Genomic DNA, 12,351 nt, shown 5'->3' with positions numbered 1-12,351 from the left:
GCCACAATGGATGAAATTGGGATGGGGCTGTTACTAGCACTGCTGGACACCCTTATCCTGAGCCTGAGGGAGGGAGCCAGCGGGAGCCACCAGGTCGGCATTGCCGCAAGGTGCTGGGGACAGCCACCATTCTGGCAACATTCATCTCCCCAGCTCCCAGAGGTACATGCTGCACTTGGGGGCACCCACTTTTCTGGCTGAAGACTGGCATGAGTGTGCACCCCTGTGCAGTGCTGCCTGCGGTTGTGCTGCTGGGGTGTGGCAGGGTCTGTGCACTGGGAAGTCTGGGGAAGCGGCTCTTTATTGCTGGTCAGGCACATTTGATGGGAAGTTTTGCCAAATAAAAACTGGAGCTCCAGGGACATTGTTCTCGCTGTCACCTTTAGGGCAAGCAACACCTCTGAATTAGATTTCCTGTTATTTCACATGTCAGTGCTGGAAAATAAAATTATTTGGTGTGTTTGTTTTCACAGCTCAAGGCTAAATCTCACTTGTAGCATAAGCAGGTGTCATTTCATTGAATAAATACAGTTGTACTTCTCTTTGAATTCTTGGATTTCTTAGTTAATCTTTGCTGCCTTTTAAAGAGACTTCCTTTCTCAGAAGGATGTTTGGAGTCACGCTGTGAAAGCTTTGCACTGGTTTGGGAAAATTGGGAGGGAAGGACTCCCTGCGCACTTCAGCTTTCCCCAAACGATTGCTTCTGTCACAGCAGATTAATCTGGGAAGTTTGCAGGCTGGAGACAACGGGTAGCAGGGAAGATTTGTTGAAGGGTCTGGAGAGGGGTCTCTTCTGCAGGTCTGCAGCGTGGAGAGCAAATGGTAAAAGCAGTGGAAAGGGAGAAGACACACCCCTGGTGGAACGGTGCCTTCCAGGGAGCAGCACCCACTCGCTGGTGGCTGGAGCCGCAAACACAGGCATGCACAGTCCGTGAGGAGAGCGGGAGCTTACACGATGCGCTTCAACTGACTGCAAAATGAATGAGCTGCTGTTCTCGGGGGTCTTTCGGCCCCTGTCGGTGGTGTATGAGTACGCGGCTGCATCAAGTGCACTTTGCATCAGCTGATGCCTAGATAACACGCTACCAGAGACGGAGACTAGGCAGAGCCTTGACTTGAGGGTTTGTGTATGATGTGCTTGGCATTATCAAATTCCCGTTTGCTGCAACAAAAAGGTAAGAAACTTAAAAAGTGACAAGATAAAAATACCTCAGCCTCCCCCTCAGATAACGAGCAGTCTCACGTTAAGACTAGCCTTTGTCTGAGCTGCATTTTCAAAGCCATGGTCCATTAGTCTAAAGCTTCTGTGTGGATGCCTGCAAGGCAAATTACAGCTTCCAGTGTGACAAAGGCAAGTCAGATTTCTTTTCTCCAAGAGCTGACACTTGACAACCTCCAGTAGAGCAGTGTAACAGCAATGCTGGACTGTGTGCTGACCGGTGAGTATTGGATGCTGTTCTCCTTGCCTTTATCCCTTCAGATGTTGCTCAGCTGAGCAGTAAAATGACTAATGGATCTTGATGATTAATAGGTTTGGGGTCTGGGTTCAGCTCAGAATTACATGTTTCTAAACTGCCTGCGGTTACTGGCTGCATATTGACCAGCCTGATTCTGTAGAGGATGATAATAATTTGTTTTTATTGGTAATGCCGTGTTAATAGATGAAAAGTCTCTGTAGTTAAGAACAGCAGAAACCGTATTTACTGAAGAGAAGAAACCTCCCTGTGTTTTCTATGCAATGCCTGTGTAATGATTTATGTGTAATTCCCAGGTAACTTGTAGCCAGCTGATGTGGGCTTTCTTCTTTCAGCCCATAACTGACCATGGAGATTATGCAATTTGAAATCTTATTAGAGCTCCAGAAGAAGTAAATGTTTAAAGACAGAAGTAGTATTACACTGGGGTGGACAGGGAGGGGTTACATGCATATAAAAATATATTTAGTTGAAGTGAAATGTTTAATGGCTCTTTTGACAGAAGAGGAAACTTTGGTTTAAATGTAATATATTGCCTTAAGGTCTCTGTGCTTGCTTAATCCTATCTGTATTCATAAAGAATTTGCAGCAAGAGAAATGTCATTGATTTGTTAATTGATATGTAGCTTTGAATCCTCATTATGCTGGGTGCAGAGGGGAGGGAAGAGAGACAAGCTCATTTTTCTTTTTCTTTAAACTCAGCAGCTTCACTCTTTAATTAGGTTTCTCTCATGTTGTGGAACTTGCAATAGTTTTTGCTTTCTTAAAGGATAACAAACACTGCTGAGTCTTGATCTCTATCAGGGAATACATGAAGTGTTTCATCTCTTAAAACTATGGCTTTAATTATGTTTTTGTAGCTGTTGCCTTGCAGTTAATGTAATTATAATAACTTGTGAGTGAGGAAAAGTATATTATTTAGCCCTGGAGCATTTCTCAGTTAAAAATGGCTTATTTATTTTTCATGAGAAATTAAAACCAAGAAAGAGAAAGTGGGGGTTTATTATGTAATGCCAGTTAGAATTTATTTTTTTTTAAAGTATAGGTTAGGTTTCCCTTCTACAACAGTGGATGTATATCAATAAATAGCCCTATCTCTGAAGATACTTTAAGCATTGATCTGTTGGAATACAGATGAGGATCAAATAAACTGGGTGAACTAGTATTTTAGATAATGAAGGTGTGTATTGAATGTCTGAGGGGTATCCTGTTGAGCGAGGCTTTCTGGTTTACCATGCAGAGTTTCCTGTGTTTTATGGTGTGAAGTCGAACTCTGTGTTACTGGGGACAAAATTGTGATCTAATTGATGTTGGTGTGCTGGTATTGATTCAAATGCTCTAGTACAGCTTTAATTTGTGTTAGAGTGCAGGCTTTGCTCCAATGTAGCTTGAGATAGGCTGAGATAACCTTATTCTCTGGGTGAAGTTAATCCAGGTCAAAACCTGAAACTTAACAATTCTAAATCAGGAAATACCAAGTCAGTAAGAAGTGTTCAGCTTCATTGCCTCTGATCAGAAAATATCTGGCATGTCCCTGAATTTGATTTGTTGTCTCTCAAGGGAAACACCATCCTCTTTCTGTTGTTATTGTTGTATTTGGATGTGAAATTAAAGCCTTTTCTGTATGTTTTAAGAAGTTTTCAAATTGGAAATTTCTTCATGGCTGAATGTAATAATTCTTAAAAAAATTAAACCAGAAAATCTCATCTCCAACTGATCCATCCAAAATGGTGGTCTGGTGATTTGAGGAAAAGGTGGCCTGCCCTTCAGAGTTCTTTTCATGCTTCCAGAGATGTGTGTGTTTTCCCTAACAAGCCAAATATAACGTTTCCTAAGGGGAGGGAAATGGTCTGCAGAGGGTTATGAGAGATGCCCCTGGCTTACATCAGGAGAGGTGGTGCCTGGGGTGGCTGTGGACTTCAGGGAGCTGTGAGTACACCCACTCTTTCATCTCAGGTCTTCAGTCACCATCACTGAAGTGTGTGCAGATGAGGGGAACCCTGAAGAAATGGTAAAGTGACCTAAAATTGCTTATTTATGGAGAGGACTGGAGGAAGCAGGTTGCCTATCAGGTACCTGTGTGATGTCTAACACCCACGCTATTAGATTCAGAGCCTCTGGTCTTAGGACTACAATTTAGTCTTCACAAAACATGGATTCATATAATGTGTCAGGCTGTCTCATATTTTCTTTTTATTTTAAAACTAGAATCTGGCTAGGTTATAGCAGTCTTCATAATATATGATTAGCAACAGAAGGCTAGACCAAGCCATCAATTTTTAAGCATAAATCTTCTCTGCTGCCAGTGGAGAATTGCTTAAAAATTAATGGCACAATCTGACCCACAGTGAAGAGGGAATTTCTGCAGCAAGTGTTAGTTGTGCTTCTGCTCAGCCTCCATCCTGGTGGTGACAGACACCCAGAAACTCAAGGCCAGTCTGCTGGAATAGTCTGCTGCTTGTTGGAAGACGTAAGGCTTAAGGACTATTTTAAAAAAAAAAAAATTTAAAAGGGTTTAAAAGCTACCAAACCCTTAGAAAAATTAGAAACCACAGCCATTTTTCTCTCAGAGAAAGCAACTATATTTCTCTTAATGGCATACATAAGTGAAGGACATAATCACTCTCTAAGCAAAAGAGAAGACTTCCAAATGCATAGAGATGAAGGTTGTTTCCTTTATTTGTTCATGTTGTGTTGTTGAGGTGTAACTACATTTTACATAAACATTTTTCTGCATTAAGTGCTACTAGACTTCATAATTACAAATTAGAAAACCAGAGCAGGGCTGCTTCTGTACCTGAGAGGATATGCTTGGGCAAGTACTTGTAACTGTAAATAAAGATGAAAGGCTCATGTCATGCATCATTATTTTTAATCAAGTAAAATATGTTTTACTCCACTAAAACTCTCCAGTAATTGAAAGCAAAGACATTTCAGCTGGTCGTTATCTCTTAGGAAGAGAGATGATGGCCCAAGGCTGCTGCTGATGGGTGTAGTCCCACGTGAAAATGTTCGAGGGCTCTGGAGGTTGGAGGGCAGATCTCTACTTGCTGAGGGTGTAGGTGACACGTGGCAGCCTTATTTTTTCTGATCTGCTCAAAAAAGACAATTGGGGAAGCTACAGAAATGAAGAGGTGTAAAGCATTAACCTCTTCACTGTGTTGGCTGAATGTGTCAGTCACAAAAATTGTTGGACTGTAGACTTAAATTCTCTCTGCCAGGTACAGGGGAGGAGACTCCTAACATTCTCCCAGGTTCACATGCAGTGTGGTACCCCTCTAAAACATTGATCGAGTGTGGGAGCATCACCTTGATCCTTAAAAACCTTATCAGAGACGCCAGCAAGAACAAAAATGTGCTGCGGCTGTTGGTGTGGTTTGCTCTCCATCACATTGCAGTCATCACCATCCGTTACACCGCTCACTGCAACCGCCTCCGCTGCGCCCCTGGGCTGGGTGCAACCCTCTGGGAGAGGAGTGCGGGTGAAAGGGGGTGGGCAGGGACACAGGTACCCTCAGCAGTACCACAGTGTGCTGTGACTGAAGGCACTAATGATAATAATAATAAAAGTGCCTGCGGAAGTGGTGGGGAGGAGGAGGCAGCGTCCCCTCAGTGCTTACTCGGAAGGGGTGCTCCTTTCTCACGCCTCTGCAGACTGGAAGGTCACAGGCTGTTTTCCTCGGAGATTTTGGCTTTTTCCCCTCAGAAGTGAGTCTCGAATCCTGCGTAGCAGCCCTGACACAATTTTCTAGGTATCATCTTCCCACATTATTGGCAGGCTCTGGCTTGACCCCTTTTAACTCACTCAGCTTGAAAAAGGATATGTAGAGCACTGTACCCAAGCACTTGCACAGCTGCTCTTGCTGTATTTCTGGCACTTAGAGCCATCAGCAAAATCTACCATTTGAACTGAAGCTTTCTGTGCCTGCTTTTTAGCCTTGGAGTGAATTTTTAGATTGTATTTATTTAAAGTTTAAAGGTAAATCATTCAACCATATTCAAGCTACCAAACTGTAAAGATAACACAGGCAAATTGTCTTTTGTCTGAAAGTAATTAATGAATTCCAAGACACTCTATGAGGAGATACTGAGTTAACTGGAAAGCTGTAATTAACTGGTTAGAAGCAGTTTGATTCATGTGCAGGCCACAGTGTGGGAGTCCCCCAGCTGGAGCTCTGCTCATTCCTCCTGTGCTTTTTTCTTTGTGCTGGCAGCTGCAACGGTGATAGTTCTGTTCAGTTGTGTAAATTCTATATTGCATAACAATTGGGGCATTAACAGATCTCCCTTAAGAGTTTGCACCAGCAGGTCGTGTTTTGTGTCTAATGGTGGTACTGTCTTCAAAATCTGCTAGATCTAAGACAGTTGTTTTTGCTTTTTTTGTTCCCCTGATACAGTGTGTATAAATTGCTGGAAGATTTTTCCAATATAAAGCTTTTTTCTGAAAAATTATCTCTGTCCACTTCATATAAAGCCAGTGATTAATGCACGATGAAAAATATGTGTATTTTGCAGCTCATACTGCTTAGGAACATTGTATCTTCTGGGAAAGTAAAAGTGACAGTACTTTTTCAATTCTGATTTTCAAACTGGCACCAAAATATAGAACAACTAAGGGCTGCTTCGGCTTGAAAAACTTCCAGTATTTGCAATACTGAGATCTAGTTTTGACCTCTTAATTTTTAAAATGTTATCAGTGGGCATGGAGAAGTCCTTGCTGATTCTGCAAAGCCCAGCAGAAGGGCCATGTATCTGGAGTGGGAGAATGAGTGGAGTTTTGGTTGGGGTTGGCACACAGGTGTCACCATGGGATATTGAAAAGGGGGAGCCCCCAGTTCACTGCATGGAAGGAAGTGGAGCAGAGCACCCTACGTTTCTTCTTTACGATGCAGCTAAGTCTGACACTTCCACTGTAAGATTTCTGGGAACATCCATTACATTTGTGAACTTCTTTCCAACTTGGCTGCTTTCATAGACTCGCAGAACAGCGCAGGTTGGAGGTAACATCATTAGACTATCTGATCCAGCCTTTCGTGGGGAGGGAGCCCAGATGAATTTGTCTACCACCCTGTCCAGTCACATCTTCAAAATCTCCTGTGATGGGGACACTACTGTGGCCCTGGAGAGGTTGTTACAGTAAATGTTCTTCACAAGGCATCACATGGAGATGGCAAGGGACAACAGGTGCAAGTTGCACCAGGAGAGGTTTCATCTCAGCATAAGAAAGAAATTAAACCTCTAGCTGTGTACATATGCATCCATGTGTGCCTTGCACTCCTGTGTTGGGCGGATGCATTAGCTTACCATATGCATGCTTAGTTAAAACCTGGCTTAGAAAGGCTATGTTTATTCCAAATCTACTCACTAAGCTAAGCCATTTCTAAGCAACAGATCAATCCCTGTAAGCTTTGCAGGCTTGTTAAAGTGAGATGTCTAATAGGAATTGGATCCCTTCCCTTCAGCGTGCTTGATCCTTAATCCTGCCCTTACTGAGATGAGGTGACTTTTTCACTCTACTGCTTTTTCCTCAGTTACAAACAAGGATGATGTAGGGTCCTGTGCTTTTGTGCACAGTGCATGAGTCTTCCTCAGATGCTCACTGGAGATGAGCCCTTCTTCGAGGAGTTGTGAGATGCATGCAGGAGGTGGGGGAGGGAGCAGGTCTTGAGCAGCTCTCTTCTGGAGGATGGTTATTATCCCTGTAGAGACTATACATTGCATAAAATGACGTCTTGTTTTTAAGGATCGCTGGGGAGAAGCAGGGAGCACCCCACCTTGTGTGGTGGCTGGTGTGATCTAGAAAGCATCCAGCTGCTATGGGCTCCGAGGAGCTGCAGGAGGGAGCAGGGCAAGGGGAGCAGTTCTTTGCTGGGAAAGAGATGTTGGTTAAGTCATATCATGAGTTAGAGGTTGCTGAAGTGCTTCAGGAATGAAGGTGTGCAGTGATCTTGTGTGTCCTAGCTTGGGCTCAGTGCTCATATGAGGTTGTTACCCAGGCTGTCACTTCTTCAGGGCGCAACTTTCAGAGAAGCCCAAGTGACCTTGGGGCATGAGCTGTTGAATAAGACGTTATAAAAACACTACATCTTTATACTCTCAATTTAAACAGTCTAAGGTTTTCACAGCCTGAAGAGTTAATCTTGTTGGTTTTGTCAGTGGCTGCTTTAAATAGCGTTGGTTTGGAAGAAGGGAGGTTCACGCACTTTGTGTGTCTATTTATGCTTTCTGCATGCTACTTCCCGGATTTGTGTGTGGTATTTTAAGCCTGATTACCTCCCAGCGTTGATATGTTTCTACTGCCTCTCTAAATTCAGCTGATGCCTGTTGGCTTCGTTGCATGTTTCCAAAAATACAAACTTCAGGATTCAACCAAAAATAAGCATCAAAATAGTGGCAGTATGCTTAGATACACTGAGCTGCAAACAAACAGTGAGCGTTAAAAGTACTGCACTTCTGGCAGCTACTCTGTCTCCTCATGTGCTGGAGCTCTGTCTGCGTGAGCACTCTCTAACTTGCTCTTTCTGTTTCTTCATGCTTCCGTGGATTCAGAGAGAGGTAAATGATTTTCCTTTTTCCATTATCTGTGTGTTTATCCTTCCGGCACGCACCGAACAATGCTTGTATTGGTTTGCTTGTGTCAGTGAAGAAAAGCTGAACTTCAGTGAGTAAATTCCTATCTCTATGTCACCTTTTCACCTTGCTATTAACAGTATTTGTCAAGTTGAATTGCCTGCTGTTTTTTTTCCAGGTCCCAAACCCTCATGTACTGTAACAGTTTAAAATCATGCAATGCAGTGGGTTTTGACATATGCTTCTAGGGTTTTGAGTTTAAAATTTAGACTTTTTTTTTTCTTCTGTACTCTGAAGTGCAAGAAAGTGGTATTAAAATCCCACCTTTTATTTATAAAATCAAATTAAAAACCAGGATACTAAGAGCAGGGAATTTAAGAGCTAAGTTTAGCAAGAGTTGGAAGCGTGGATGTTTGTTTTCTGTATTTGGTATTTGTTTCAGATCTGGCTGGGTTGGTTGCTTGTCTTTGGAGTTGGAAGCAAAGTTGTCCCCAGCATGTTTGATTTGTGTGGCTGCACAAAGGGACCATTTGGGATTCTCGACAATGCTTCCCGTTTCATGGGAGCTCACACAGAGAGGCATTGTAGTCAGATGCTTTGCAGCACAAGCGCCGCCACCACTCCATGAGCTCTCACAGAGGAAATCACATCCCTCAGATGAGATCTGGGGTTTGTGTTCTCTTCTGAATTACAAGAACTCAATACTGGGATTGGGTGGAAGGAATGTGGTTTAGAGATGCGGACTGTTCCTCGTGTTTGCTTTGTGGAATATAATGAGCACAGTTTCCAGGCTTGACTAGTTTTTAATCAATTCTTCAGGCGTCGTTGGCCTAGGGAAATGTTTGAACTTTCTTGAGTATGGCTCTGCAATCTAATGTAGGTTTCATGCGCGTGGGAAGCAATTATCCTCCCAGACTAACACAGGCAAAAGTCTGCTGCAAGCAGATTTGCGCGTGGTGTCTGTGTGCAATTGCTGTGCTCTCTGTCTGGGTAATAAAGAACAAAGGAGAACCAGTAGGCATTGCTTATAAAACAAATCACACTGGAAAGATTAACTGTTCTAGTGCAGTCTGCTGTTGTCTTCAGTTACATCTGTAGTAGTGCTTTGACCATCTCAACTTGATGTATTTCTTTAATAAATCCTTAAATATTCCTTATAAACAAAGGCCCATGTGTTCTCATTAGATCTGGAAGATAGAAGCTTTGTCAAAAATAGCTAAATACTAATTTCTCAAAATCAAATTTACAGAATCTGCTCCAGAGAGGCTGTTCAGAGGTTCACAAGCAGAACAACACATTCATCTGCTTTAAAGAACTTCACCATTCATCAAAAATGGCAGACTGGCCACCCTGAGGGGTGCTTTGACGTGACTCCATCTATGTAAACCTGTGGCCTTATGCAGGGGTGGAACATAGGCCTTGGTAGCAGAAAGGGGAATGATTTGTTATGCCTCAGAGCCACCTTTCTGGCTGACAGCAGCGGTGGCAGGGGGGTGGGAGTGCTGTCCCTTCCCCAAAAGAGGAGGCGGTGGGCAGTGCTGAAACGCGGGAAGCGGCTTCTGTGGCTTCGCGAGGATCAGGCTGCAGGGAGGAAATCAGAGTGAAAGTCATGCAAATGCTCTCAGGCTTGGAAGCGCTGGGCTCTGGAGGGCTGAGCCTGCGTATCAGGTGTATCAGCTCTGTGAGGGTTTTAGCAAATTTTGGAAGCACACAGAACTGTGGCAATTGTAAGACATGAAAGACAAACCGGCAGGCTGTGTGTTTTAGGGCTGCCAGATAAAAGCTGCTGAGTATTGCACAAAGTAGCCATAGCTCCTCCTCGAGAGTTAGTAAGTGACGTTATCGAGGAAGAAAGCAAGCAGCCTTTCAGCAGGGGATAATTTGCCCTACAAACTTATGCATAGAATTAGAAAAACAAGCTACACTGTGTCAATGCCAGACTATTTGGGAAGAATCTAGTAAATGCAGAACTGATGTTTTGCTGCAAGGAAGCCCATTTTCAAGTCATGTGAGAACTGAAATAAAAAGAATCTCCCAAAAGTCTCTGTTTGGATGGGCATCTTAACTACTTAGATCAAAAATTCATGGCCAGGGTATAGTGGTGGCCAAGTCTGCCATTCTGGGTTGCAGCTGGGGAGCAGCCAGGGAGAGCCTGGAGCTCTGTGGAACAGAAATGCTTGGTGCAGTCTGTGGGAGTTTCCTTTGGAGGCTGTGGAAGGGAAGTGATGGTTTCATTCAGTGTCTGGTATCTGGTAGGTGAAATGGAACTTGAAAGGTCCTCATCTTCTACAAACAAATTTTGCAGCTTGTGTGAATGCTATCTTTTTCGTCTAATTTTGGTTTCTTACCTTCAGTTTTTTCTCCTTAGCTTCTCAGACCTTCACATGACCCTAATAAAAAGACAAGTGAACTGGACAGAGTCCCAGACTTCATTTCAGCTATAAATCATTCCCCTTCCTCCTATGTGAAAGAGCGGTCTTCTGGGTTAATCCAGAAGATCTGTAGTTTTTGTCATTCCTAGTACTGCATGGTTTCTGGCACCTCACCATCTCTGCTGTTTGTGATACTAGAATATTTGTGTCTCGTGGAAAATCCCCATCAGAGCATGGTCTTGTTGGTGTTGTATTTATCTGCTTTTCTTCTCCCTTGTCTCGTCGTACTTTCCTTGCTTTTCTCCCTCTCTGCTCATTTACCCTGTTCCCATGGATGTCGATGTCTTGCTGGTGAATGGCAGCCTCCTGCCAGGTGCCTTCTGAACTCGTGCTGCTGTAGTGATGGCTGCTCTCCCCTTTCTTTGTCCCAAATTGCTGCTCAGCTGTTTGCAGGACAGCAAAGTGAAACCTGAAGGTTATAGCCTTGGGAGATGGTTTCCCCACAGCCCCACGGTGTGAGCTCTGTGACTCCATGGTCACGACAGGGAGCAGAAATCACCAGTCAGCTTCTGGGGGCTACTCGGGATGAATTTCAATCAATTTTAGCCCAAGTTCAGATGTTATCATTTTCTGGTTCAAGGATTCTTGCCACAATTTGTAATACATAAATCTGTAAAGCAATTTATATTCTCCTGCATGTGTAATATTTTAATGTAGTGATTTTAAATAGCAGCAATTTAATTTTGATTTATAAGAGTAAAAATTTTTATTTCAGATTTTAAGGCTAGGGGGTTTTTAACCAAAAAAAAAGGAGATTAGTGCAGGTCTACACTCATTTGAAGAAGTGAATTTATAGTGAGAAGGTAATAGAGGATGTGCTGCTCTTTTAGGCTGTACTTAATTGGGATGTCTCCTAGGACTCTAGCCTAATAGTGCCAAATGGCTGTGACTGCTACTCAAACAGGACAACGTTAGCATAAATTACATTTAATGTGATTATATTCATCCAGGGTTGAGCAGCTAAGTGATGCTTAGCCAGGTGTTAAATAAGTATGGCTGTCTAAGGTTTAGTCAATTACTGTAGACATTTGCTGATTAAAGAGGGTAAAAGAACAAATAAAAATGAAATTCCTTACTTTACATTGTCTTTGCAACTCTCTAAATTGCTTTTAAAAATATCTCTCTGTAGTCTTGTATTCTTTCAAAATTAAGAAATTTTTTTTAACAGTTCAGCCCACTTATGCAGCAAAATAATTTTCTTACCTATTTTTCTGATAATTTCTGTCCACTTCCTATAATTAAGAACATACTAGTGGATCACATAGTACATATGCAAATTATTTTCTTAAAAAAGATGTACTGTGCAGTACCTCGTCTCTGTAATCCTGTATACAGAACGGGTGCGCTTGTGCTGTAACATTTTAAGAATATGTAGCTTTTTTCTGCAACAAATTACATTATTCTCCCACTAAACGCCTTGCTGCTCTCTCTTCTGACATGGAAGGGAGTTTTACCAGGAGGTGCAGTTCAAATCCCATAAATTTCATGTGCACGCACACCCTGTTGAGATAGAGAAGACTCCAGCTGCATGAGATGTGATCTCTTAACCCTGTGCTAGCACCGTATCCAGCCATGGGCTTTGTAAAGGCTTTTGGCTTTCTTTTTTCCTTGGTTTTCCCAGCAAGGTGTAAAAACAGGAGAATGGTAAGATGAGGTGTTTGCCCTTTTCCATAAATTTCTATTGCAGACGTATTTACTTGGCACTTGCTCATTATTGAAGATTGCATGTAAATCTCACTTAAATGTTAATCGGCATCAAGTGAGCTGCAGTTGAAGTAAAGTTTATAGAGGAAGTGACCCAAAGTGAAGGAAGAATCAGAGAGCAGCCTTCAGGCTTATTTGGTATCCAGGGCTTTGGACAAACAAGGAGCTAT

At 42.7% G+C, this 12,351-nt stretch overlaps 1 protein-coding gene across 1 annotated transcript in view; it reads left to right on the top strand.

The window, feature by feature from the left end:
• The first annotated feature begins 918 nt into the window (after positions 1 to 918).
• APBB2 (amyloid beta (A4) precursor protein-binding, family B, member 2) overlaps positions 919 to 12,351 on the top strand; it is a 22,104-nt gene continuing 10,671 nt past the window's right edge. The window contains exons 1-2 of the mRNA XM_010181388.1: positions 919 to 1,175; positions 8,025 to 8,030. The gene's annotated coding sequence lies outside the window, so the exon portion shown is untranslated. The remainder of the gene's footprint in view (positions 1,176 to 8,024; positions 8,031 to 12,351) is intronic.

Source organism: Mesitornis unicolor, unplaced genomic scaffold (assembly GCF_000695765.1).
Source record: "Mesitornis unicolor isolate BGI_N332 unplaced genomic scaffold, ASM69576v1 scaffold13783, whole genome shotgun sequence".
NCBI classification, from domain to species: Eukaryota; Metazoa; Chordata; class Aves; order Mesitornithiformes; family Mesitornithidae; genus Mesitornis; species Mesitornis unicolor.
This window is presented reverse-complemented; position numbering and strand designations above follow the sequence as displayed.